The following is a 27,112-nucleotide window of genomic DNA, read 5'->3' on the forward strand; positions in this document are numbered from 1 at the left end:
GACATAGTACACACTTGTGTGTTTGATGTATGACATAGTACACACTTGTGTGTTTGCTATATGACATAGTACACACGTGTGTGTTTGATATATGACATAGTACACACTTGTGTGTTTGATATATGACATACTACACACGTGTGTGTTTGATATATGACAGTACACACGTGTGTTTGATATGACATAGTACACACGTGTGTGTTTGATATATGACATAGTACACACTTGTGTGTTTGATATATGACATAGTACACACTTGTGTGTATGATATATGACATAGTACACACTTGTGTGCTTGATATATGACATAGTACACACGTGTGTGTTTGATGTATGACATAGTACACACGTGTGTGTTTGATATATGACATAGTACACACTTGTGTGTTTGATGTATGACATAGTACATACGTGTGTGTATGATATATGACATAGTACACACTTGTGTGTTTGATATATGACATAGTACACACTTGTGTGTTTGATATATGACATAGTACACACGTGTGTGTTTGATATATGACATAGTACACACGTGTGTGTTTGATATATGACATAGTACACACTTGTGTGTTTGATGTATGACATAGTACACACTTGTGTGTTTGATGTATGACATAGTACACACGTGTGTGTTTGATATATGACATAGTACACACTTGTGTGTTTGATATATGACATACTACACACGTGTGTGTTTGATATATGACAGTACACACGTGTGTGTTTGATGTATGACATAGTACACACTTGTGTGTTTGATATATGACATAGTACACACTTGTGTGTTTGATATATGACATAGTACACACATGTGTGTGTTTGATATATGACATAGTACACACGTGTGTGTGTTTGATATATGACATAGTACACATATGTGTCTTTGATGTATGACATAGTACACACAAGTTTGTGTTTGATATGTGACATAGTACACATATGTGTCTTTGATATATGACATAGTACACACAAGTTTGTGTTTGATATGTGACATAGTACACATATGTGTGTTTCATATATGTCATAGTACACACTTGTATGTGTTTGATATGTGACATAGTACACATGTATGTTTGATATGACATAGTACACACTTGTGTGTTTGATATATGACATAGTACACACGTGTGTGTTTGATGTATGACATAGTACACACGTGTGTGTTTGATATATGACATAGTACACACATGTGTGTTTGATATATGACATAGTACACACTTGTGTGTTTGATATATGACATAGTACACACGTGTGTGTTTGATATATGACATAGTACACACGTGTGTGTGTTTGATGTATGACATAGTACACACGTGTGTGTTTGATATATGACATAGTACACACTTGTGTGTGTTTGATATATGACATAGTACACACGTGTATGTGTGTTTGATATATGACATAGTACACACGTATGTGTTTGATATATGACATAGTACACACTTGTGTGTTTGATATATGACATAGTCCACACTTGTGTGTTTGATGTATGACATAGTACACACGTGTGTGTTTGATATATGACATAGTACACACTTGTGTTTGCTATATGACATAGTACACACTTGTGTGTTTGCTATATGACATAGTACACACTTGTGTGTTTGATATATGATATAGTACACACTTGTGTGTGTTTGATGTATGACATAGTACACACTTGTGTGTTTGATGTATGACATAGTACACATGTGTGTGTTTGATATATGACATAGTACGCACTTGTGTGTTTGATGTATGACATAGTACACACTTGTGTGTTTGATGTATGACATAGTACACACGTGTGTGTTTGATATATGACATAGTACACACTTGTGTGTTTGCTATATGACATAGTACACACGTGTGTTTGATATATGACATAGTACACACTTGTGTGTGTTTGATGTATGACATAGTACACACGTGTGTGTTTGATGTATGACATAGTACACACTTGTGTGTTTGATATATGACATAGTACACACGTGTGTGTTTGATATATGACATAGTACACACTTGTGTGTTTGATATATGACATAGTACACACGTGTGTGTTTGATGTATGACATAGTACACACTTGTATGTGTTTGATATATGACATAGTACACACGTGTGTGTTTGATGTATGACATAGTACACACTTGTGTGTTTGATGTATGACATAGTACACACGTGTGTGTTTGATATATGACATAGTACGCACTTGTGTGTTTGATGTATGACATAGTACACACTTGTGTGTTTGATGTATGGCATAGTACACACTTGTGTGTGTTTGATGTATGACATAGTACACACTTGTGTGTTTGATATATGACATAGTACACACTTGTGTGTGTTTGATGTATGACATAGTGCACACTTGTGTGTTTGATATATGACATAGTACACACTTGTGTGTGTTTGATATATGACATAGTACACACTTGTGTGTTTGCTGTATGACATAGTACACACTTGTGTGTTTGATATATGACATAGTACACACGTTTGTGTTTGATATATGACATAGTACACACGTGTGTGTTTGATATATGACATAGTACACACGTGTGTGTTTGATGTATGACATAGTACACACTTGTGTGTTTGATATATGACATAGTACACACTTGTGTGTTTGATATATGACATAGTACACACTTGTGTGTTTGCTATATGACATAGTACACACGTGTGTGTTTGATATATGACATAGTACACACTTGTGTGTTTGATATATGACATACTACACACGTGTGTGTTTGATATATGACAGTACACACGTGTGTGTTTGATGTATGACATAGTACACACTTGTGTGTTTGATATATGACATAGTACACACTTGTGTGTTTGATGTATGACATAGTACACACATGTGTGTGTTTGATATATGACATAGTACACATGTATGTTTGATATATGACATAGTACACACTTGTATGTGTGTTTGATGTATGACATAGTACGCACATGCTAGTCAGGGGATTTTATAAAAGTTTTATAAAAGATTTTATAAAATCCCCTGACTACTAACCCAGGGAAACCTGCGAAACAGGCTTGTAGGGATGATATAGCCCCTGTTTTTTTTTTTCTGACCGAACGTATATTCCGCTCTACCCCGGTATTGTGCACTGTATAACAGATAAACCACATAAACCTTGACTATATATATATATATATATATATATATATATATATATATATATATATATATATATATATATATATATATGTATATGTATATGTATATATATATATATATATATATATATATATATGTATATGTATATATATATATATATATATATATATATATATATATATATACATATATACACAGCCCTGATAGAACAGTACACATGGTGCTCAAAAATATGTCAACATGTTTTAGTACGACTTTAGTAAGCTACGAAGCCGCACAGCTTGATGGATTGTCAGCACATCACAGCTACCATAGTCAGACGTACTGTGCTTCAACACACAGGTAGTATTATGCTGTGGGACCCAAAAATGGCACCTATTAGACATTTTTCTGGCGTTTTGGTTTGCAAGATTATGCAAAACCGACTTTTCTTACCTATTGGTACCTGCAGTGTGTATTTGGGATCTGCATAAGTCCCGAAAATGTCCACCATTGCAGTCAATAAGCTGCTTTTTTTCCCTCTATCCCCTTGTTGTGGGGCATTCATCCTCCGCTGTTGCCATTTCTAATATAAATGGACTGGATATGGATACACAATCACATTTCTGATCTCTGTTCTACAGTCTCATTCAATGCTTTGCTTTTATATCTTTTTAAATTGCTAGCGGCGTGCTCTTCTTATACACGTCCTTACACCCCAATAAGAATCCAAGCCCCTTGTTTTCTAATCAAAAGGTTAGATACGCTTCCTGGCTTTGATGTGTGATCCGCTCATCTTTTCCAGGGCCGGTGGTCCACATAGGGGGGGGTAACAGTGTGGCATTAATACCTAAAGACAGAAACAAAACAAGCTTTTGTACGTCCACTGAATATCAATAACCCCAACTAGGTTATTGATGTTCTGCGAACTACAATCTGACAGGCTCAAATGAAGAATTATTTGCAGACGCTTAAAGATAAATATTGTTGGGGAACATGAGGAAAATGTTTGTCTTTATAATGTGACCAAGAGAGGACCGTACCAAGGAAAAAGCAGGTTAAATATGACAGTTATATATGGTTTAGTTTAGTTTATTATTTCTTCGGTCAGTGGTCAACAAAATAAACAAACAGTTGTACATTTAAAAATGGAAAATGTTGCAGACCGAAAGGGTTTAGGCTGAAGTTGAACACCTACTGTGCCTAACCCTATAAACAATGTCAAATACAAGATAAACTTGTAAACGTGCACTTCTGCTGCTATTGGAACATAACTGTTTGTTATGATGCTTTGACATGTTTGCACTTTATTTCTTTATTGAAAGAAAATTCTATGAAGAGAAAAGTTGTTTGCAAATGTGGTTACAATGCTAAAAAATGAAAAGTTCAAGCTAAAAAAAAAGAAATACACTTTATTGAGTTAAAATCTTTCTTTATAGGGGGAAAGATGTGATGTTATGAGCTAGGGAATATAACAACTACACTACCCAGCATGCAACGGGAGTGACGAGCATGCGCGGCAGCCCCGAAAAGTGTTGTTGCATGTCGTCACGTAAGAATGAGGTTATGAGCACGCTGTGGAAGTAAACGTCAAGAACTCAGCCAACACGCCTCGTCTGCATTATTTATAATTAGACAGACAACACATATACAGTTTGATAAGAAATTATCCAGTTCGAGCCTATTATCGAACCGATTCCTTATCGATTCTCTTATCGGGTCCAGATAGGTTGTTGTATATGGAAAAAAAACACACAATATTTGGTTTAACAAAAGCTCACTTTAACTATATAAGAAAAAAATAAAATCTAATAAATAAATAAATATTGACTGTTACCCCCCTAAAAAAATGAAATAAATAAATATTGACTGTTGTTACCCAAAGTATATTAAGTGGGATTTTTCAGAAAAACAAATATATACAGTAACACAAAAACAACCTGTCTCTGTGATCACTATAGGTGTATAAATAATAATATAGTGTTAAATAAAATCAGTCCCTTGGGCACAAAACTGAAAACAATACAGCTCTCCAAAAAGTGCACTTCTGCTGCTATTGGAACATAACTGTTTGATATGATGCTTTGACATTTTTTGCACTTTATTTCTTTATTGAAAGAAAATTCTATGAAGAGAAAAGTTGTTTGCAAATCTGGCTACAATGCTAAAAAAAATGAAAAGTTCAAGCTAAAAAAAGAAATACATTTTATTGAGTTAAAATCTTTCTTTATAGGGGGAAAGATGTGATGTTATGAGCTAGGGAATATAACAACTACACTACCCAGCATGCAACGGGAGTGACGAGCATGCGCGGCAGCCCCGAAAAGTGTTGTTGCATGTCGCCACCCGGCAGCTAAGAATGAGGTTATGAGCACGCTGTGGAAGTAAACGTCAAGAACTCAGCCAACACGCCTCGTCTGCATTATTTATAATTAGACAGACAACACATCTACAGTGTGATTTTGTTTTGTTTACAAGGAAAGAAAAACAAAAGTTAAAAAAGGGAGATATGTTGTATATATATGTATGTGCTGCGGTTGTTTTAAGAATGTTGCGACAGCTGCCGTAAAGGAGGTGCGTTGCTAGCCTGGTTGCTATTTTTCCGGTTGGTGGTAAAAGTGTTGGTCATGTGTTTTACCCTGCTCAAATCTCTCAGTAAAGTTATTTATTGTATTATACCTTTTGTTTGGAACTTTATTACACCTTGGAGCGCTTTTTCCCGTCCATTGTTTTTCCTGCTTTCGCTATCTGCGCCTAATGACTGAGCTACGTGACGCCATTTCTTGTGATGTCTCACGGGGCATTTCTGGTCGGGACGGGATTCCAGGGATTCGAATAAAGAACTAACTCTTTTTCTTTACTATAGTGGTCTCGATAACGGGTACCGGTTCTCAAAAAGGGATTCGAATCCGAGGACTCGGTTCTTTTCTTATCGAACAACCGGGAGAACTGGTTTCGAGTATCATCCCTAGTGTTAGTTAAACCTTTGTATCAATTATATACAAACTACTATACTTCCATTATTGTTTATATCCCAGTGTTATATATGGTGATGATAGTATAAATGTACGTAATATTTGGACCCATTTTTCTCTTTGGTAACTACTTTTAGAGTTTAAGTTTTTATAGGTTGTATTCGTCTGATGGCTTATTGACTATGCAAGACTCAGAGTGGTGGTCAAGTGAGTGTCTGTTGTCAAATCGATTGATGGCTAAAATAATCGATTGCTGCAGCCCTAGTACAGAATAGGGCAGGGGTCACCAACCTTTTTGAAAGCAAGAGCTACTTCTTGGGTAGTGATTAATGCGAAGGGCTACCAGTTTGATACACACTTCAATAAATTGCCAGAAATAGCCAATTTGCTCAATTTACCTTTAACTCTATGTTATTATTAATAATTAATGATATTTACACTTAATTGAACGGTTTAAAAGAGGAGAAAACACGAAAAAAAATGACAATTAAATTTTGAAACATAGTTTATCTTCAATTTCGACTCTTTAAAATTCAAAATTCAACCGAAAAAAAGAACAGAAAAACTAGCTAATTTGAATCTTTTTGAAAAAATTTAAAAAAGAATTTATGGAACATCATTAGTAATTTTTCCTGATCAAGATTAATTTTAGAATTTTGATGACATGTTTTAAATAGGTTAAAATCCAAATTACACTTTGTTAGAATATATAACAAATTGGACCAAGCTATATTTCTAACAAAGACAAATCATTATTTCTTCTAGATTTTCCAGAACAAACATTTTAAAATAAATTCAAAGGTTTTGAAATAAGATTTAAATTTGATTCTACAGATTTTCTAGATTTGCCGGAATATTTTTTTTAAATTTTAATCATAATAAGTTTGAAGAAATATTTCACAAATATTATTCGTCGAAAAAACAGAAGCTAAAATGAAGAATTAAATTAAAATGTATTTATTATTCTTTACAATAAAAAAAATTTATTTACTTGAACATTGATTTAAATTGTCAGGAAAGAAGAGGAAGGAATTTAAAAGGTAAAAAGGTATATGTGTTTAAAAATCCTAAAATCATTTTTAAGGTTGTATTTTTTCTCTAAAATTGTCTTTCTGAAAGTTATAAAAAGCAAAGTAAAAAAATTAATGAATTTAAACAAGTGAAGACCAAGTCTTTAAAATATTTTCTTGGATTTTCAAATTCTATTTGAGTTTTGTCTCTCTTAGAATTAAAAATGTCGGGTGAAGCGAGACCAGCTTGCTAGTAAATAAATACAATTTAAAAAATAGAGGCAGCTCACTGGTAAGTGCTGCTATTTGAGCTATTTTTAGAACAGGCCAGCGGGCTACTCATATGGTCCTTACGGGCAACCTGGTGCCCGCGTGCACCGTGTTGGTGACCCCTGGAATAAGGTATACATAAGCAGGCCTCAATTTTTTAAGGTCAAGGCAAGTGTTGCCTTAAAGGCCTACTGAAATGAAATGTTCTTATTTAAACGGGGATAGCAGATCCATTCTATGTGTCATACTTGATCATTTCGCGATATTGCCATATTTTTGCTGAAAGGATTTAGTAGAGAACATCGACGATAAAGTTTGCAACTTTTGGTCGCTGATAAAAAAAGCCTTGCCTGTACCGGAAGTAGCGTGACGTCACAGGTTGTGGAGCTCCTCACATCTGCACATTGTTTACAATCATGGCCACCAGCAGCGAGAGCGATTCGGACCGAGAAAGCGACGATTACCCCATTAATTTGAGCGAGGATGAAAGATTTGTGGATGAGGAAAGTGAGAGTGAAGGATTAGAGGGCAGTGGAAGCGATTCAGATAGGGAAGATGCTGTGAGAGGCGGGTGGGACCTGATATTCAGCTGGGAATGACTACAACAGTAAATAAACACAAGACATATATATACTCTATTAGCCACAACACAACCAGGTTTATATTTAATATGCCACAAATGAATCCCACATAACAAACACCTCCCCCCTCCCGTCCATATAACCCGCCAATACAAATCAAACACCCGCACAACACACTCAATCCCACAGCCCAAAGTACCGTTCACCTCCGCAAAGTTCATACAGCACATATATTTCCCCAAAGTTACGTACGTGACATGCACATAGCGGCACGCACGTACGGGCAAGCGATCAAATGTTTGGAAGCCGCAGCTGCGTACCGCGTTACACATACAAATTAAACAAAATGCTTATGGCAACATTCTGGTTGCATACTCACGGTACCGCGTCTGCGTATCCAACTCAAAGTCCTCCTGGTAAGAGTCTCTGATGTCCCAGTTCTCCACAGGCCAATGGTAAAGCTTGACTGTCATATTTCGGGAATGTAAACAATGAAACACCGGCTACGTGTTTGTGTTGCTGCAGCCGGCCGCTAATACACCGCTTCCCACCTACAGCTTTCTTCTTTGCTGTCTCCATTGTTCATTGAACAAATTGCAAAAGATTCACCAACACAGATGTCCAGAATACTGTGGAATTTTGCGATGAAAACAGACGACCTAATAGCTGGCCACAATGCTGTCCCAAAATGTCCGCTACAATTCGTGACGTCACGCGCAAACGTCATCATACCGAGACGTTTTCAGCAGGATATTTTGCGCGGAATTTAAAATGTCACTTTATAAGTTAACCCGGCCGTATTGGCATGTGTTGCAATGTTAAGATTTCATCATTGATATATAAACTATCAGACTGCGTGGTCGCTAGTAGTGGCTTTCAGTAGGCCTTTAAAGGAGGGCTCATATTTTAGGGCACCAAGACAAACATTATTTTCTTTCCAGGCAGCGGCTCCTAAGCATGAATGCACACATATACAGTTTTTTTTAATTCATTATTAATATAAACCTGTCAGCTTTTTGTCATTTCATGATGCCTTTATCTCTATTTATACCCTTTGATAGAGGGAAGTATTTATTTTTATTATTTATGTTTTCAAGTTATGTACATGTGGATGCTGTATCGGGACAGATCCATTAAGAGTTTGAGCAGAAATATGTCTCACAGGAATTAACTACACACAGTAAAACATTAACAAAATGATGTTTGAAATGTTTTTTTAAAGTAATACCTTTGTGACATGACAAAAAAACATGGCGTTTACTTTTTGATATCAAAATAGAACACAAAGCAGTTTGGTTAATAAATATAAAGTCTAATAAACAAGATGTGTTTAGTACAACAGTTTGGCCAACAACAACAACAAAAACAGGAGTGACAGCATGTTTCCTCACCTCATTCACTCTGTCACAGCAGCTGGTGGACGCTGTATTGTCAAAATGAAAGCAACATCATATAGTTTTTCTCCTTTCGTTCTATACTTTTAGTGTGGAGACAAGTGTCTCCAATATTGTCCACACCTGTCTCCATCTAAACACAGCAGATCATTCGATAATTTATACAGGAGATGGTATAACCGCTAATAATAATAATAATAATAATAGATTTTATTTGTAAAAAGCAATTTACATTGAGTAAACAACCTCAAAGTGCTACAGTGTATTGAAAAAATAATAAAAAGATAATAAAAAATAAATACCGTATTTTTCGGACTATGAGTCGCAGTTTTTTTTCATAGTTTGGCCTAGTTTTTATTTAAAAAAATAAAAACTAGAACAGCCTAATAGCTAGAACTAGTATGCATTGCCCACTGATCAAGGGTGATGGGTCAAATGCAGAGAATAATTTCGCCACACCTAGTGTGTGTGTGACAATCATTGCTACTTTAACTTTAACTTTAATATATCTAAAAAAAAAAAAAAAAAGGCTTTTTTAAAAAAGAAGGGTTTTAAGCCTTTTTTAAAAGCATACACAGTCTGTGGTGCCCTCAGGTGGTCAGGGAGAGCGTTCCACAGACTGGGAGCGGCGGAGCAGAAGGCCCGGTCTCCCATTGTTCGTAGCTTTGTCCTCGGAGGTTGGAGGAGGTTAGCCTGTCTGGAGCGGAGGTGTCGTGTAGAGCATTTGTTTTTGTTTTTTGATTGATTGAGACTTTTATTAGTAGGTTGCACAGTGAAGTACATATTCCGTACAATTGACCACTAAATGGTAACACCCCAATAAGTTTTTCAACTTGTTTAAGTCGGGGTCCACTTAAATTGATTCATGATACAGATATATACTATCATATATACTATCATCATAATACAGTCATCACACAAGATAATCACATTGAATTATTTACATTATTTACAATCAGGGGTGTGGAGGGGGGCGGGGGGGGCGGGGGTAGGATATGGTCAGCAAGTAGTGGACATAGAGAGAGAGAGAGAGAGAGAGATCAGAAAGCATAGGAAAAAGTATCTGCATTTGATTGTTTACATTTGATTATTAGCATTTGATTATTAGCAATCCGGGGAAGGTGTTAGTTTAGGGTTGTAGCTCCCTGGAGGTGAACTTTTATTGCGGTTTTGAAGGAGGATAGAGATGCCCTTTCTTTTATACCTGTTGGGAGCGCATTCCACATTGATGTGGCATAGAAAGAGAATGAGTTAAGACCTTTGTTAGTTCGGAATCTGGGTTTAACGTGGTTAGTGGAGCTCCCCCTGGTGTTGTGGTTATGGCGGTCATTTACGTTAAGGAAGTAGTTTGACATGTACTTCGGTATCAGGGAGGTGTAGCGGATTTTATAGACTAGGCTCAGTGCAAGTTGTTTAACTCTGTCCTCCACCTTGAGCCAGCCCACTTTAGAGAAGTGGGTAGGAGTGAGGTGTGATCTGGGGTGGAGGTCTAGAAGTAACCTGACTAGCTTGTTCTGGGATGTTTGGAGTTTAGATTTGAGGGTTTTGGAGGTGCTAGGGTACCAGGAGGTGCATGCGTAATCGAAAAAGGGTTGAACGAGAGTTCCCGCCAGAATCCTCATGGTGCTTTTGTTGACCAGAGAGGAGATTCTGTAGAGAAATCGCGTTCGTTGGTTGACCTTTTTGATGACCTTGGTTGCCATTTTATCACAGGAAATATTAGCCTCTAGAATGGAACCTAGGTAGGTGACCTCATCTTTCCTGGTGATAACAATGTCACCCACTTTTACAGTGGGTGAGTAGTTCTTTGAGGTAGAGGGGGAGGCATTGGTGGGTTAGTAGGGAGACTTTGTATTCAATCCTGAGTGGAACAGGAAGCCGGTGAAGGGATTTGAGAATTGTGAGAATGGGGCTATTTATCATTGATCAATATATCCTTTGTCCATTGACAAGTAAAAAGTCAATGGTCAATTTCTTAGGGCATTGTGGCAAATGAGAGGGCGGTTGCCGTGGTTAAATTCGAGCCCTGATAAGGCATCATAAAAATGAGGATTATCTTAAAGTAAATAAGTGTTTTCTTGGAACATTGTCGTCTAGAAATAAGAGATCAGACTCTAGTAGTGTAAGTTTTAATTATCAGTCTTATCTGTTGTTGATATCTCCTGCTGCTTCTGTCCTGATTATGTAATTACACAGACAACTGCTGAACTAAATACTTTAAACGCATTAACAACACCCGGTCTTCTCTCCACACACAAAGTGATTTGAATAGATTTGGGCTTGTGCATGCTGTTTCTCCTCTGCATATTTCTATATCTTCTGGAATCTTTTCATTAGCTGCATAATGTAAATCAAGTTTAGTCTGAGATGTGTCCTCCACTTTTCTTCATCCTTCTACCACAGGGGTCAGCAACCTTTTTGAAAGCAAGAGCTACTTCTTGGGTAGTGATTAATGCGAAGGGCTACCAGTTTGATACACACTTAAATAAATTGCCAGAAATAGCCAATTTGCTCAATTTACCTTTAACTCTATGTTATTATTAATAATTAATGATATTTACACTTAATTGAACGGTTTAAAAGAGGAGAAAACACGAAAAAAATGACAATTAAATTTTGAAACATAGTTTATCTTCAATTTCGACTCTTTAAAATTCAAAATTCAACCGGAAAAAAGAAGAGAAAAACTTAAAAAAATAATGTATGGAACATCATTAGTAATTTTTCCTGATTAAGATTAATTTTAGAATTTTGATGACATGTTTTAAATAGGTTAAAATCCAATCTACACTTTGTTAGAATATATAACAAATTGGACCAAGCTATATTTCTAACAAAGACAAATCATTATTTCTTCTAGATTTTCCAGAACAAAAATTTTAAAAGAAATTCAAAAGACTTTGAAATAAGATTTAAATTTGATTCTACAGATTTTCTAGATTTGCCAGAATAATTTTTTTGAATTTTAATCATAATAAGTTTGAAGAAATATTTCACAAATATTCTTCGTCGAAAAAACAGAAGCTAAAATGTAGAATTCAATTAAAATGTATTTATTATTCTTTACAATAATAAAAAAAAAATTACTTGAACATTGATTTAAATTGTCAGGAAAGAAGAGGAAGGAATTTAAAAGGTAAAAAGGTATATGTGTTTAAAAATCCTAAAATCATTTTTAAGGTTGTATTTTTTTCTCTAAAATTGTCTTTCTCAAAGTTATAAGAAGCAAAGTAAAAAAAATTATGAATTTATTTCAACAAGTGAAGACCAAGTCTTTAAAATATTTTCTTGGATTTTCAAATTCTATTTGAGTTTTGTCTCTCTTAGAATTAAAAATGTCAGACAAAGCGAGACCAGCTTGCTAGTAAATAAATAAAATTTAAAAAATAGATGCAGCTCACTGGTAAGTGCTGCTATTTGAGCTATTTTTAGAACAGGCCAGCGGGCTACTCATCTGGTCCGCGGGCACCGCGTTGGTGACCCCTGATCTACCAAAACGGACTCATTATTTCTTGTATAAGACTCCAATAATCTTCAATACACGTTGGTAACAGACTGGATGTTGTCATTCTTCCATTTGTACGAGGAAAAAGCAACTGCCCGCAAAAACAAAGACGATTGCAGTCAAGTGCATATAAAAAAAACCACAAGTTTTACTCATTCTGACCATTAAACTGTTTGAAAACCATTTTAAGTCACGCATTTTTTTGGTTGACACGCACAAAAAGTTTGAGTAGGGGGATTAAAAAAACACATGGATGTTTTTGTTTGGCACGATGGCCTCAAAGTGAGAATCCCTGCTGGGTTCTGTGCTTAATGACTTATTCATTACACTAATCCAGAAGCAGGCCCATCCAAATGATTGTGAATGTGCAAAACTCCTCTCTGGTGGCGTGATTAGTTCCAGTATATATCTGCTTACATCATGTTGCTGGTGGAATGACGTGAAAGCAGCATGGTGATGTGCACAATAAAACTAACAAGGACTTATGTTTTAAATGTGATTCCAGACTAGATTGATGGATTAATGCAGAGTGATATCACCCCATTACCCTCATTTATTTAAGTTGAGTGTATAAATGTCTACTGCGTGCCCTCCCGTATGGTTTATACCTGTTTCTAGTAGGCTTGTACGGTATACCGGTACTAGTATAGTATTGCGGTACTAATGAATCAAATACGATACTATACTCTGTTTGAAAAGTACCGCTTCCCTGTGGTTTTTTTTGTTTTTTTTCAACGAGTATGATGTTGCGTCGGCACGTCAGGACATTGCTGGTTTTACAAGCAGAGGAGCGTGTTCGGCAGCGCGCACACAGAGTACTTACAAGCAGACACAGTGTGTAGACAGAAAAGGGAGAATGGACGCATTTTGGTGTAAAAAGTAAAGATAAAGGTGAAGTTATAACACGGAAACGCCCTCAGGGAGAGGTGCTTTAAAACATGGCTAGCTAGCTAGCAGCTAACATCCATCCGCAATTGGAAGTGTTTTAGCTTCTTCTAAATCACTAATCCTCGTCTCCATGGCGACATATAAAGTAAATATATCATTATCACTGGAGGACGAGGAATAGCTAAACATGCTTCACTACACACCGTAGGAGGATACAATAGCTCACTGGCGTCACAATGTAAACAAATGCCATGGGTGGATCTGCACCTGACATCCACTGTAATGATACCAAGTACAAGAGCCTATATAGTCGATACTAGATTGTGGAGGGGGGCCGTGGTCTGCGGGCCTGCCGCGGAGCGGGGTGTGTAAGGACCGGCCTCCAGCTGGGGCTTGTTATCCAATCACCTGTCGCCCGTATTAGCAGCAGCCGGAACGAGACACGTGGTGGGAGTTGGAGTTGGAATGGGAGTTGGAGCGAGAGAGAGTCGCGCCGAGAGAAAGACTCAAAACAAGGGCTGAAAAGCCGCAGAGCAGTGTGCTGTCGTGGCGTGTGCACGAATAAAAGCAATTGTCAAACCTGACTACCGGGCTCACAAGAGGATCTGTCGTGATCAGGGGAACCCACGGGAGGGCAACTTCCACATAGATATTTGTTACCTTTTTTAAAAATTTATATTGTGTTTATAAAGTCAGTAAATACGTCCCTGGACACATGAGGACTTTGATTATGACCAATGTATGATCCTGTAACTACTTGGTATCGGATCCATACCTAAATGTGTGGTATCATCCAAAACTAATGTAAAGTATCAAAGAAGAGAAGAATAAGTGATTATTACATTTTAACAGAAGTGTAGATAGAACATGTTGAAACAGAAAATAAGCAGATATAAACAGTAAATGAACAAGTGGATTAATAATAACTTTTTACAGTTTGTCCTTTTTAATGTGTACAAAATAATAGGTGTATAAATGACACAATATGTTACTGCATAGACTAATTAGGAGTCTTTGTTTGTTTACTTACTACTAAAAGACAAGTTGTCTCGTATGTTCACTATTTTATTTAAGGACTAAATTACAATAATAAACATATGTTTCATGTACACTAACATTTTTTGTTCAAATAAAGACAATAATGACATTTTTTGTGGTGCCCTTTATTTAGAGAAGTATCAAAATCCATTTTGGTACCGGTACCAAAATGTTGTTATGGGGACAACCCTAGTTTCTAGTAGGGATGTCCGATATTATCGGCCGATAAATGCATTAAAATGTAATATCGGAAATTATCGGTATCGTTTTTTTTATTATCGGTATCGTTTTTTTTTTGTTGTTTTTTAAAATTAAATCAACATAAAAAACACAAGATACACTTACAATTAATGCACCAACCCAAAAAAAACCTCCCTCCTCATTCACACAAAAGGGTTGTTTTTTTCTGTTATTAATATTCTGCTTCCTACATTATATATCAATATATATCAATACAGTCTGCAAGGGATACAGTCCGTAAGCACACATGATTGTGCGTGCTGCTGCTCCACTAATAGTACTAACCTTTAACAGTTAATTTGACTCATTTTCATTCATTACTAGTTTCTATGTAACTGTTTTTATATTGTTGTACTTTCTTTTTTATGCAAGAAAATGTTTTTAATTTATTTATCTTATTTTATTTTATAATTTTTTTTTAAAAAGTACCTTATCTTCACCATACCTGGTTGTCCAAATTAGGCATAATAATGTGTTAATTCCACGACTGTATATATCGGTTGATATCGGTATCGGTTGATATCGGTATCGGTTGATATCGATATCGGTATCGGTTGATATCGGTATCGGTAATTAAAGAGTTGGACAATATCGGATATCGGCAAAAAGCCATTATCGGACATCCCTAGTTTCTAGTGTTATATATTCACACTACTTGTATTCCACATTAGCAAGAAAGCATGCAAGCATTTATTTCAAGTGTCTTAAGGTGTGCGGACTAATGGTGCTTGTCCACCACATTGGAAGCAGTGTGCTCAGTGAGAGGATGGTATGGAGCAGTACTGATAGCGGCGCCGCTCCGACTCGTGTAATTATTGGCTGCGTGATTGCCATCGATCAGAGGAGCAAAGCACCAAGGACCTCACGCTCCCATCTTGTGTTGTACAGGGTCCAGCTTCATTCTCTCCGTGAGAAGTGAAAACCATTTCAGGTGACTACCTCTTGAAGCTCATGGAGAGAATGCCAAGAGTGTGCAAAGCAGTAATCAGAGCTGGCTATTATTGAACAAACTAGAATATAAAACATGTTTTCAGTTATTTCACCTTTTTTTTTGTTAAGTACATAACTCCACATGTGTTCATTCATAGTTTCGATGTGACAATCTACAATGTAAATAGTCATGAAAATAAAGAAAATGTGATAAATGAGAAGGTGTATCCAAACTTTTGGCCTGTACTGTATGTAAAACGTTGATGGAGGCTTTTGGATATTTTTTTACAGGCTGAATAGAGCGGCTCGCATGAACACCATTGTGTGGTTGTTTACGAGTTAGAATGTATAAAAAAATAATTGTGTCAGGTTCAAACACTGATGCCATCTATTAAACAGACAAAGAAGCAAGGAATCAGACAGGGACAGAATTAAATTTGGCTCAATGAGGAGAAACGCGTACACCTGTACCCTTGTACCGTGTCCCACTTCGCTCTGACGAAAGATTGTACGCCTCCTCTTTTATTTGGACTTTCCCTGTTTAAATGGCAACAGCTGTTTCTAAGGGAAGGGGGTCGTAAACAGCCGTCGCCTTTGGTCACAAAACAGTTCAAAGAAAAGGTGCCTGGAGGGGGGTCAGGCCCTGCCTCCTCTCCGCTTTGTAGATCTCGGGTCAAGACAAAATCTTCCTGTGGGTTACAATACACCAAAGAAACCGACACCTTCATGTCGCTCCCCATCCTACACAGTGGAGTTTTGCAAGCCTTTTGATTGGTAAGATTAAAGACAGCTTTTGTCTGCTCGCCGGGAACTCAATGAAACACAACGTTTTGTGATATTTTAGATACAATTATTCTGACAAAGGGTTAGTTCAGTTCACCTTTAATATCCGACAAATCTCCCACTTTTTGAAGACGGCCCTAATTACGACTCACTTGCATAATTTGAATCAACAAATGAATATAAAACATAATAAATAATAAATAATAAACATAATATAACGGAAAAAAAAGAGAAATTGAAAAAACAAATGAATATAAAACATAATAAATGATAAACATAATATAACGGGGAAAAAAGAGGAATTGAAAAAATAAATGAATATAAAACATAATAAATAATAAACATAATATAACGGGGAAAAAAAGAGAAATTGAACAAATAAATGGATATAAAAAATAAAAGAAATGCCTTTTATTATTGTCAACTAGCATAAGAAATTAAAGATAGATATTTATTAAGATGACAAAGAAATAAAATAAATGAAGATATAAAGCATAATAAATAATAAACGTAATATAACGAAAAAAGAAGAGAAATTGAAAAAACAAATGAATATAAAACATAATAAATAATAAACATAATATAACGGGAAAAAAAGAGGAATTGAAAAAATAAATGAATATAAAACATAATAAATAATAAACATAATATAACGGGAAAAAAAGAGAAATTGAACAAATAAATGAATATAAAAAATAAAAGAAATGCCTTTTATTATTGTCAACTAGCATAAGAAATGAAAGATAGATATTTATTAAGATGACAAAGAAATAAAAGAAATGAAGATATAAAACATAATAAATAATAAACATAATATAACGAAAAAAGGAAGAGAAATTGAAAAAATAAATGAATATAAAACATAATAAATAATAAACATAATATAACGGGAAAAAAAGAGGAATTGAAAAAATAAATGAATATAAAACATAATAAATAATAAACATAATATAACGGGGAAAAAAGAGAAATTGAACAAATAAATGAATATAAAAAATAAAAGAAATGCCTTTTATTATTGTCAACTAGCATAAGAAATGAAAGATAGATATTTATTAAGATGACAAAGAAATGAAGATATAAAACATAATAAATAATAAACATAATATAACGAAAAAAGGAAGAGAAATTGAAAAAATAAATTAATATAAAACATAATAAATAATAAATAATAAACATAATATAACGGGAAAAAAAGAGAAATTGAAAAAATAAATTAATATAAAAAATGTGTGGATAACAGTATACTGAGTTTTTCACATTTTTTTAAACTTATTTGTTTATCATATTTCTCTTTTTTATTACATTGTGTTTTATCCTGTATATAATAAAACAAAAAGAGAAATCAAATAAATAGATACATCTAAAAAAATGTGGGGAAAACTTAGTATACTGAGTTTTTCACATTTTGTTTTACTTATTTCTTTATCATATTTCTCTTTTTTATTATATTATGTGTGCGCACGCAATTTATTCATCAAATTCACAAAATAATAATCATCACAGCATCTTCCAAATTGCACATAATTACATAACAATATCACATTTCAAAGTCATTATTACAAATGAATGTTCATAATGTTCATGACACATTAATTCCAATGCACAACAGAGCTTGATAGTCGTGTCAGAGCCTGATTTCAAGCGTCAGGATCGCATCAAAGCGTAATAAAGTTCAATAAAGCGTAATAAAACGTATCAAAGCGTGATTTAAAGCGGGATCAAATCGTGAGGAACTGTAATCCGTCCCCCCGAAGCGGCAACTAATTCGTATCAAAGCATAACATTACTTCAGAGATCGGGATATTCGTGGAAAAATTGACAAAAATGCGTTGACATAACCCAGTGCTTCTCAGTTATTTTCTGCGAGGATTAATTAAATATTTTGCACCTCTCCACCGTGACTACAAATAGTTTGTCTCTAAAATTGTAATAAGTACACCTCTGCATAACATGTTAACTTGAAAGAAAACTCTTTCCTGGGGCCGTATTTATCAAGCGTCTTAGAGTGCCATTTTACACTTAAGTCCTGAGAATTTGCGAAATTTAGTCCTACTCTCAAACTTAAGAATAAAAGCTATTTATCAACGTTCTTAAGTCTAAGAATCACTCCTAGTCTCCACGATATTTAAGAGACCTTCAGAGGTGTCTTAAGTGGTTAGGAGTTGCCAGCAGGGGATGGCACTGAGGCGAGAGAGACGTGCGCGAACGTTCAGGGAGCGCAAAGATGTCCTGGCTTTGTTTGATGACGAGCAGCTGATCAAACGGTATCGTTTAGACAGAGCAGGTATTATTTTTGTCACAGATTTAATACTTTTCGATTCCTTGTTGATTTCTGCATGCGGCTGCAGTGGGCTAGTATATATAGAGTCACCCACACCAGTTTCAAATTAGTTGCCTAATTAATGAATTGGAAAGAAAATGTTATGAGAGTAGCGTATGTATGTATGTGGCCCTTTATTGGGTGACAGCATGTGAGGTGAGTGACGTCAGTGAGTGTGTGGGTGAGAGAAGAGAGGGAGCGGTAGCGGGGACTAGTTTGTTTTGTGTTGGATTGGCTGTGTGGAAGCAATCAATAAAGCAAGATTTGCAACTAATCGCCGGACTCATCATTCACTCTAAAGTCGTCCGCTGTGGAGACCCACTGCCGGGTAAAGTGAAGGGTAGGGATGTCCGATAATGGCTTTTTGCCGATATCCGATATGCCGATATTGTCCAACTCTTTAATTACCGACACCGATATCAACCGATATATACAGTCGTGGAAATAACACATTATTATGCCTAATTTGGACAACCAGGTATGGTGAAGATAAGGTACTTTTTTAAAAAATGAATCAAATAAGATAAATAAATTAACAACATTTTCTTGAATAAAAAAGAAAGTCAAACAATATAAAAACAGTTACATAGAAACTAGTAATGAATGAAAATTTGTAAAATTAACTGTTAAAGGTTAGTACTATTAGTGGAGCAGCAGCACGCACAATCATGTGTGCTTACGGACTGTATCCCTTGCAGACTGTATTGATATATATTGATATATAATGTAGGAAGCAGGGGCCGTACTTATCAAGCTTCTTAGAATTTCTCCTAAGAAGTCTGCTAAGAGTTGACTTAAGAGTAAATAAATTCTTCGCTGAAAGCTGCACTTAAAAGTTAGTTATCAAGCGTCTTACTCACACTTTCAGCGAAGTGTAGGACTGAATCTTAAGTGTCACACTCAGAGCTGAATAACGACATTACTATGTGCCGTAAACGGAATTTTAGGTGACGTCATTTCTGTGTCCATAGAAATGACCAATCACGGAAGGGAATCCCTTGTCTAAGAATAAAGAACTATCTTGGAAATATTTAAGTGGACAATGGGAGTGTATATTTTGACAATAAACTACAAAATAATACAAAACAAACTAGTCCCCGCCGGCACTCACGCTACCGCTCCCTCTCTTCTATCGCCCACACACTCACTGACGTCACTCACCTCACGGCCACACTACGCTACTGTCATAACATTTTCTTTCCAATTCATTAATTAGGCAACTAATTTGAAACTGGTGTGGGTGGCTCTATATATACTAGCCCACTGCAGACATGCAGAAATCAACAAGGAATCGAAAAGTATTAAATCTGTGACAAAAATCATATCCGCTCTGTCTAAACGATACCGTTTGATCAGCTGCTCGTCATCAAAAAAAAAAAACATTGTTCCGTTCCCTGAACGTTCGCGCACGTCTCTCTCGCCTCAGTGCCATCCCCTGCTGGCAACTCCTAACCACTTAAGACACCTCTGAAGGTCTCTTAAATATCGTGGAGAGTAGGAGTGATTCTTAGACTTAAGAACGTTGATAAAAAGCTTTTATTCTTAAGTTTGAGAGTAGGACTAAATTTCGCAAATTCTCAGGACTTAAGTGTAAAATGGCACTCTAAGAAGCTTGATAAGTACGGCCCCAGAATATTAATAACAGAAAGAAACAACCCTTTTGTGTGAATGAGTGTAAATCGGGTGGGTTGGTGCACTAATTGTAAGTGTATCTTGTGTTTTTTATGTGGATTTAATTTAAAAAAAAAAAAAAAAAACGATACTGATAATAAAAAAAACGATACCGATAATTTCCGATATTACATTTTAACGCATTTATCGGCCGATAATATCGGCAGACCGATATTATCGGACATCTCTAGTGAAGGGTGTTGCCCCGAGCATACATCCTGAAGAAGTGTCTCCCCTGCCTCTTTGACTACGGTCTGGGAGCAGGAAGCAGGAAAGGTGCAACAAAAAGGAAACATTTATTTTTGATTCATTGCCAATAGTTTGTTTGTTTTGTATTATTTTGTAGTTTATTGTCAAAATATACACTCCCATTGTCCACTTAAATATTTCCAAGATATTTCTTTATTCTTAGACAACGGATTCCCTTTCGTGATTGGTCATTTCTATGGACACCGAAATGACGTCACCTAAAATTGCGTTTACGGCACATAGTAATGTCGTAATTCAGCTCTGAGTGTGACACTCAAGATTCAGTCCTACACTTCGCTGAAAGTGTGAGTAAGACGCTTGATAACTAACTTTTAGGTGACTCTTAAGTCAACTCTTAGCAGACTTCTTAGGAGTCATTCTAAGAAGCTTGATAAATACGGCCCCTGGTCTCCCACTGTAGTCACAGTAAAACCGAGGGCTACATACACTACGTCATATTCGGGTATGGCAAAAAAAAAAATCCCACCTTGTACTATTTGAGAAGGACTGAGAACCAGTGACCGTATAAAAATACACACCTTTCAGGTTACCATCCACGAATTAAAGGCCTACTGAAAAGATTTTTTTAAATTTAAACGGGAATAGCAGATCCATTCTCATCAACACCCGTGCTCACCTGCGTTCCAGCGATCGGCAGAAGGACGAAGGACTTCACCCGATGCGTTTGGCGGCCCGGAGACGTAGGAAGTCAAGGTGAGGTCGGCGGCTAGCGCGGCTAGCGCTCCAACAAAGTCCTCCTGGTTGTGTTGCTACAGCCAGCCGCTAATACACCGATCCCACCTACAACTGTCTTCTTTGCAGCCTTCATTGTTCATTAAACAAATTGCAAAAGATGTCCAGAATACTGTGGAATTATGAAATGAAAACAGGGCTTTTTGTATAGGATTCTACGGGGTACCATAACTTCCGTTACTCTGACTTCGTCACGCGCATACGTCATCATACCGCGACGTTTCAGCCGGATATTTTCCGGGAAGTTTTAAATGTCACTTTATAAGTTAACCCGGCCGTATTGGCATGTGTTGCAATGTTAAGATTTCATCATTGATATATAAACTATCAGACTGCGTGGTCGCTAGTAGTGGCTTTCAGTAGGCCTTTAAAGTAGTTATGTGATTAATTTGTGTATATACTTGATTTTTTTTGGTGATTAATCCAATGAGTCAACTGTTTTTTTTTGACAGTCCCAGTCCTGGTGTAATCTAGCACAGAAACCAAGTTGTGTTTTGTCCCAAATGCAGTTTTTGTGTTGAGTTCATGGACAGTTTGCACAATACATTAGCAAGGAATCAATGGCTGCAGCACATTTAGCTTCCCATCTGTTGTATTGACTTTTTGTAATGAGAGCGCGGTTTTGTTTTCCAGGAGTCGGGCGGTGAAAATGCCGGCTTGCACATTCCCACGGAGGAAAAGAAGGAGAAGGTGCCGAGCCCCCACCTCAGCCAGATGGTGGTCCTCACCAACGGTGGCACTCTTTACGGCCTGGCGCAGAGAGTGGTCGCCACAGAGTCCCTGTAAGTAGCCCCAAATGTTGTGAGTGAAATGTATTAGCGGCACGTTTAAATGACACCGGAGTTCTAATTAATCACCACTTTCTCGCTGGGAAAAGAACAAATGTGCTTGTAGCTCACTGACAATTAATACGGGGGCTTTTCAGGTTTGAAGTCAAACGTGCCTCATATATTAATTCGTATGACTTTCGATGGCTTCTTCTTGCCTACGTGGCAGCGAGTATCGCCAATTCAAACCCATTATTGTAACACATCTAAATGCAGGTGTGTCAGGTTCAAACACTGATCACATTTATTAAACAAGACAAGAAGCAAGGAATTAAACAGAGACAGAATTAAATTTGGCTCAATTTAGGAGAAACGTGTACACCTGTACCCCTGCACAGTGTCACCACGCTCTGACGAAAGATTGAACGCCTCCTCTTTTATTTGGACTTTCCCTGATTACATGGCGACAGCTGTTTCTAAGGGAGGGGGGTCGTAAACAGCCCTCGGTCACAGAACAGTTCAAAGAAAAGGTGCCTGGAGGGGGGTCAGGCCCTGCTTCCTCTCCGCTTTGCTTCACATCTATTAAACAAGACAAGAAGCAAGGAATTAAACAGAGACAGAATTCAATTTGGCTCAATTGAGGAGAAACGCGTACACCCGTACCCCCGCACAGTGTCACCACGCTCTGACGAAAGATTGTACGCCTCCTCTTTTATTTGGACTTTCCCTGATTACATGGCGACAGCTGTTTCTAAGGGAGGGGGTAGTAAACAGCCGTCGCCCTCGGTCACAGAACAGTTCAAAGAAAAGGTGCCTGGAGGGGGGTCAGGCCCTGCTTCCTCTCCGCTTTGCTTCACATCTATTAAACAAGACAAGAAGCAAGGAATTAAACAGAGACAGAATTCAATTTGGCTCAATTGAGGAGAAACGCGTACACCCGTACCCTTGCACAGTGTCACCACGCTCTGACGAAAGATTGTACGCCTCCTCTTTTATTTGGACTTTCCCTGATTACATGGCGACAGCTGTTTCTAAGGGAGGGGGGTCGTAAACAGCCGTCGCCCTCGGTCACAGAACAGTTCAAAGAAAAGGTGCCTGGAGGGGGGTCAGGCCCTGCTTCCTCTCCGCTTTGCTTCACATCTATTAAACAAGACAAGAAGCAAGGAATTAAACAGAGACATAATTCAATCTGGCTCAATTGAGGAGAAACGCGTAGACCCGTACCCCTGCACAGTGTCACCACGCTCTGACGAAAGATTGTACGCCTCCTCTTTTATTTGGACTTTCCCTGATTACATGGCGACAGCTGTTTCTAAGGGAGGGGGGTCGTAAACAGCCGTCGCCCTCGGTCACAGAACAGTTCAAAGAAAAGGTGCCTGGAGGGGAGTCAGGCCCTGCTTCCTCTCCGCTTTGCTTCACATCTATTAAACAAGACAAGAAGCAAGGAATTAAACAGAGACAGAATTCAATTTGGCTCAATTGAGGAGAAACGCGTACACCTGTACCCCTGCACAGTGTCACCACGCTCTGACGAAAGATTGTACGCCTCCTCTTTTATTTGGACTTTCCCTGATTACATGGCGACAGCTGTTTCTAAGGGAGAGGGGTCGTAAACAGCCGTCGCCTTTGGTCACAGAACAGTTCAAAGAAAAGGTGCCTGGAGGGGAGTCAGGCCCTGCTTCCTCTCCGCTTTGCTTCACATCTATTAAACAAGACAAGAAGCAAGGAATTAAACAGAGACAGAATTCAATTTGGCTCAATTGAGGAGAAACGCGTACACCTGTACCCCTGCACAGTGTCACCACGCTCTGACGAAAGATTGTACGCCTCCTCTTTTATTTGGACTTTCCCTGATTACATGGCGACAGCTGTTTCTAAGGGAGGGGGGTCGTAAACAGCCGTCGCCCTCGGTCACAGAACAGTTCAAAGAAAAGGTGCCTGGAGGGGAGTCAGGCCCTGCTTCCTCTCCGCTTTGCTTCACATCTATTAAACAAGACAAGAAGCAAGGAATTAAACAGACAGAATTCAATTTGGCTCAATTGAGGAGAAACGCGTACACCCGTACCCCCGCACAGTGTCACCACGCTCTGACGAAAGATTGTACGCCTCCTCTTTTATTTGGACTTTCCCTGATTACATGGCGACAGCTGTTTCTAAGGGAGGGGGGTCGTAAACAGCCCTCGGTCACAGAACAGTTCAAAGAAAAGGTGCCTGGAGGGGGGTCAGGCCCTGCTTCCGCTCCGCTTTGCTTCACATCTATTAAACAAGACAAGAAGCAAGGAATTAAACAGACAGAATTCAATTTGGCTCAATTGAGGAGAAACGCGTACACCCGTACCCCCGCACAGTGTCACCACGCTCTGACGAAAGATTGTACGCCTCCTCTTTTATTTGGACTTTCCCTGATTACATGGCGACAGCTGTTTCTAAGGGAGGGGGGTCGTAAACAGCCGTCGCCCTCGGTCACAGAACAGTTCAAAGAAAAGGTGCCTGGAGGGGAGTCAGGCCCTGCTTCCTCTCCGCTTTGCTTCACATCTATTAAACAAGACAAGAAGCAAGGAATTAAACAGAGACAGAATTCAATTTGGCTCAATTGAGGAGAAACGCGTACACCTGTACCCCTGCACAGTGTCACCACGCTCTGACGAAAGATTGTACGCCTCCTCTTTTATTTGGACTTTCCCTGATTACATGGCGACAGCTGTTTCTAAGGGAGGGGGGTCGTAAACAGCCGTCGCCCTCGGTCACAGAACAGTTCAAAGAAAAGGTGCCTGGAGGGGAGTCAGGCCCTGCTTCCTCTCCGCTTTGCTTCACATCTATTAAACAAGACAAGAAGCAAGGAATTAAACAGGGACAGAATTCCATTTGGCTCAATTGAGGAGAAACGCGTACACCCGTACCCCCGCACAGTGTCACCACGCTCTGACGAAAGATTGTACGCCTCCTCTTTTATTAGGACTTTCCCTGATTACATGGCGACAGCTGTTTCTAAGGGAGGGGGGCCGTAAACAGCCGTCGCCCTCGGTCACAGAACAGTTCAAAGAAAAGGTGCCTGGAGGGGAGTCAGGCCCTGCTTCCTCTCCGCTTTGCTTCACATCTATTAAACAAGACAAGAAGCAAGGAATTAAACAGACAGAATTCAATTTGGCTCAATTGAGGAGAAACGCGTACACCCGTACCCCCGCACAGTGTCACCACGCTCTGACGAAAGATTGTACGCCTCCTCTTTTATTTGGACTTTCCCTGATTACATGGCGACAGCTGTTTCTAAGGGAGGGGGGTCGTAAACAGCCCTCGGTCACAGAACAGTTCAAAGAAAAGGTGCCTGGAGGGGGGTCAGGCCCTGCTTCCGCTCCGCTTTGCTTCACATCTATTAAACAAGACAAGAAGCAAGGAATTAAACAGACAGAATTCAATTTGGCTCAATTGAGGAGAAACGCGTACACCCGTACCCCCGCACAGTGTCACCACGCTCTGACGAAAGATTGTACGCCTCCTCTTTTATTTGGACTTTCCCTGATTACATGGCGACAGCTGTTTCTAAGGGAGGGGGGTCGTAAACAGCCGTCGCCCTCGGTCACAGAACAGTTCAAAGAAAAGGTGCCTGGAGGGGAGTCAGGCCCTGCTTCCTCTCCGCTTTGCTTCACATCTATTAAACAAGACAAGAAGCAAGGAATTAAACAGAGACAGAATTCAATTTGGCTCAATTGAGGAGAAACGCGTACACCTGTACCCCTGCACAGTGTCACCACGCTCTGACGAAAGATTGTACGCCTCCTCTTTTATTTGGACTTTCCCTGATTACATGGCGACAGCTGTTTCTAAGGGAGGGGGGTCGTAAACAGCCGTCGCCCTCGGTCACAGAACAGTTCAAAGAAAAGGTGCCTGGAGGGGAGTCAGGCCCTGCTTCCTCTCCGCTTTGCTTCACATCTATTAAACAAGACAAGAAGCAAGGAATTAAACAGGGACAGAATTCCATTTGGCTCAATTGAGGAGAAACGCGTACACCCGTACCCCTGCACAGTGTCACCACGCTCTGACGAAAGATTGTACGCTTCCTCTTTTATTTGGACTTTCCCTGATTACATGGCGACAGCTGTTTCTAAGGGAGGGGGGCCGTAAACAGCCCTCGGTCACAGAACAGTTCAAAGAAAAGGTGCCTGGAGGGGAGTCAGGCCCTGCTTCCTCTCCGCTTTGCTTCACATCTATTAAACAAGACAAGAAGCAAGGAATTAAACAGAGACAGAATTCAATTTGGCTCAATTGAGGAGGAACGCGTACACCCGTACCCCCGCACAGTGTCACCACGCTCTGACGAAAGATTGTACGCCTCCTCTTTTATTTGGACTTTCCCTGATTACATGGCGACAGCTGTTTCTAAGGGAGGGGGGTCGTAAACAGCCGTCGCCCTCGGTCACAGAACAGTTCAAAGAAAAGGTGCCGGGAGGGGAGTCAGGCCCTGCTTCCTCTCCGCTTTGCTTCACATCTATTAAACAAGACAAGAAGCAAGGAATTAAACAGAGACAGAATTCAATTTGGCTCAATTGAGGAGGAACGCGTACACCCGTACCCCCGCACAGTGTCACCACGCTCTGACGAAAGATTGTACGCCTCCTCTTTTATTTGGACTTTCCCTGATT

At 38.4% G+C, this 27,112-nt stretch overlaps 1 pseudogene; it reads left to right on the plus strand.

Annotated features, from left to right (window-relative positions):
* The window catches only part of LOC133636395 (asparagine synthetase [glutamine-hydrolyzing]-like), a 256,169-nt pseudogene that overhangs the window by 165,431 nt on the left and 63,626 nt on the right, over positions 1-27,112 (plus strand).

Source organism: Entelurus aequoreus, linkage group LG20 (assembly GCF_033978785.1).
Source record: "Entelurus aequoreus isolate RoL-2023_Sb linkage group LG20, RoL_Eaeq_v1.1, whole genome shotgun sequence".
Classification (NCBI taxonomy): domain Eukaryota; kingdom Metazoa; phylum Chordata; class Actinopteri; order Syngnathiformes; family Syngnathidae; genus Entelurus; species Entelurus aequoreus.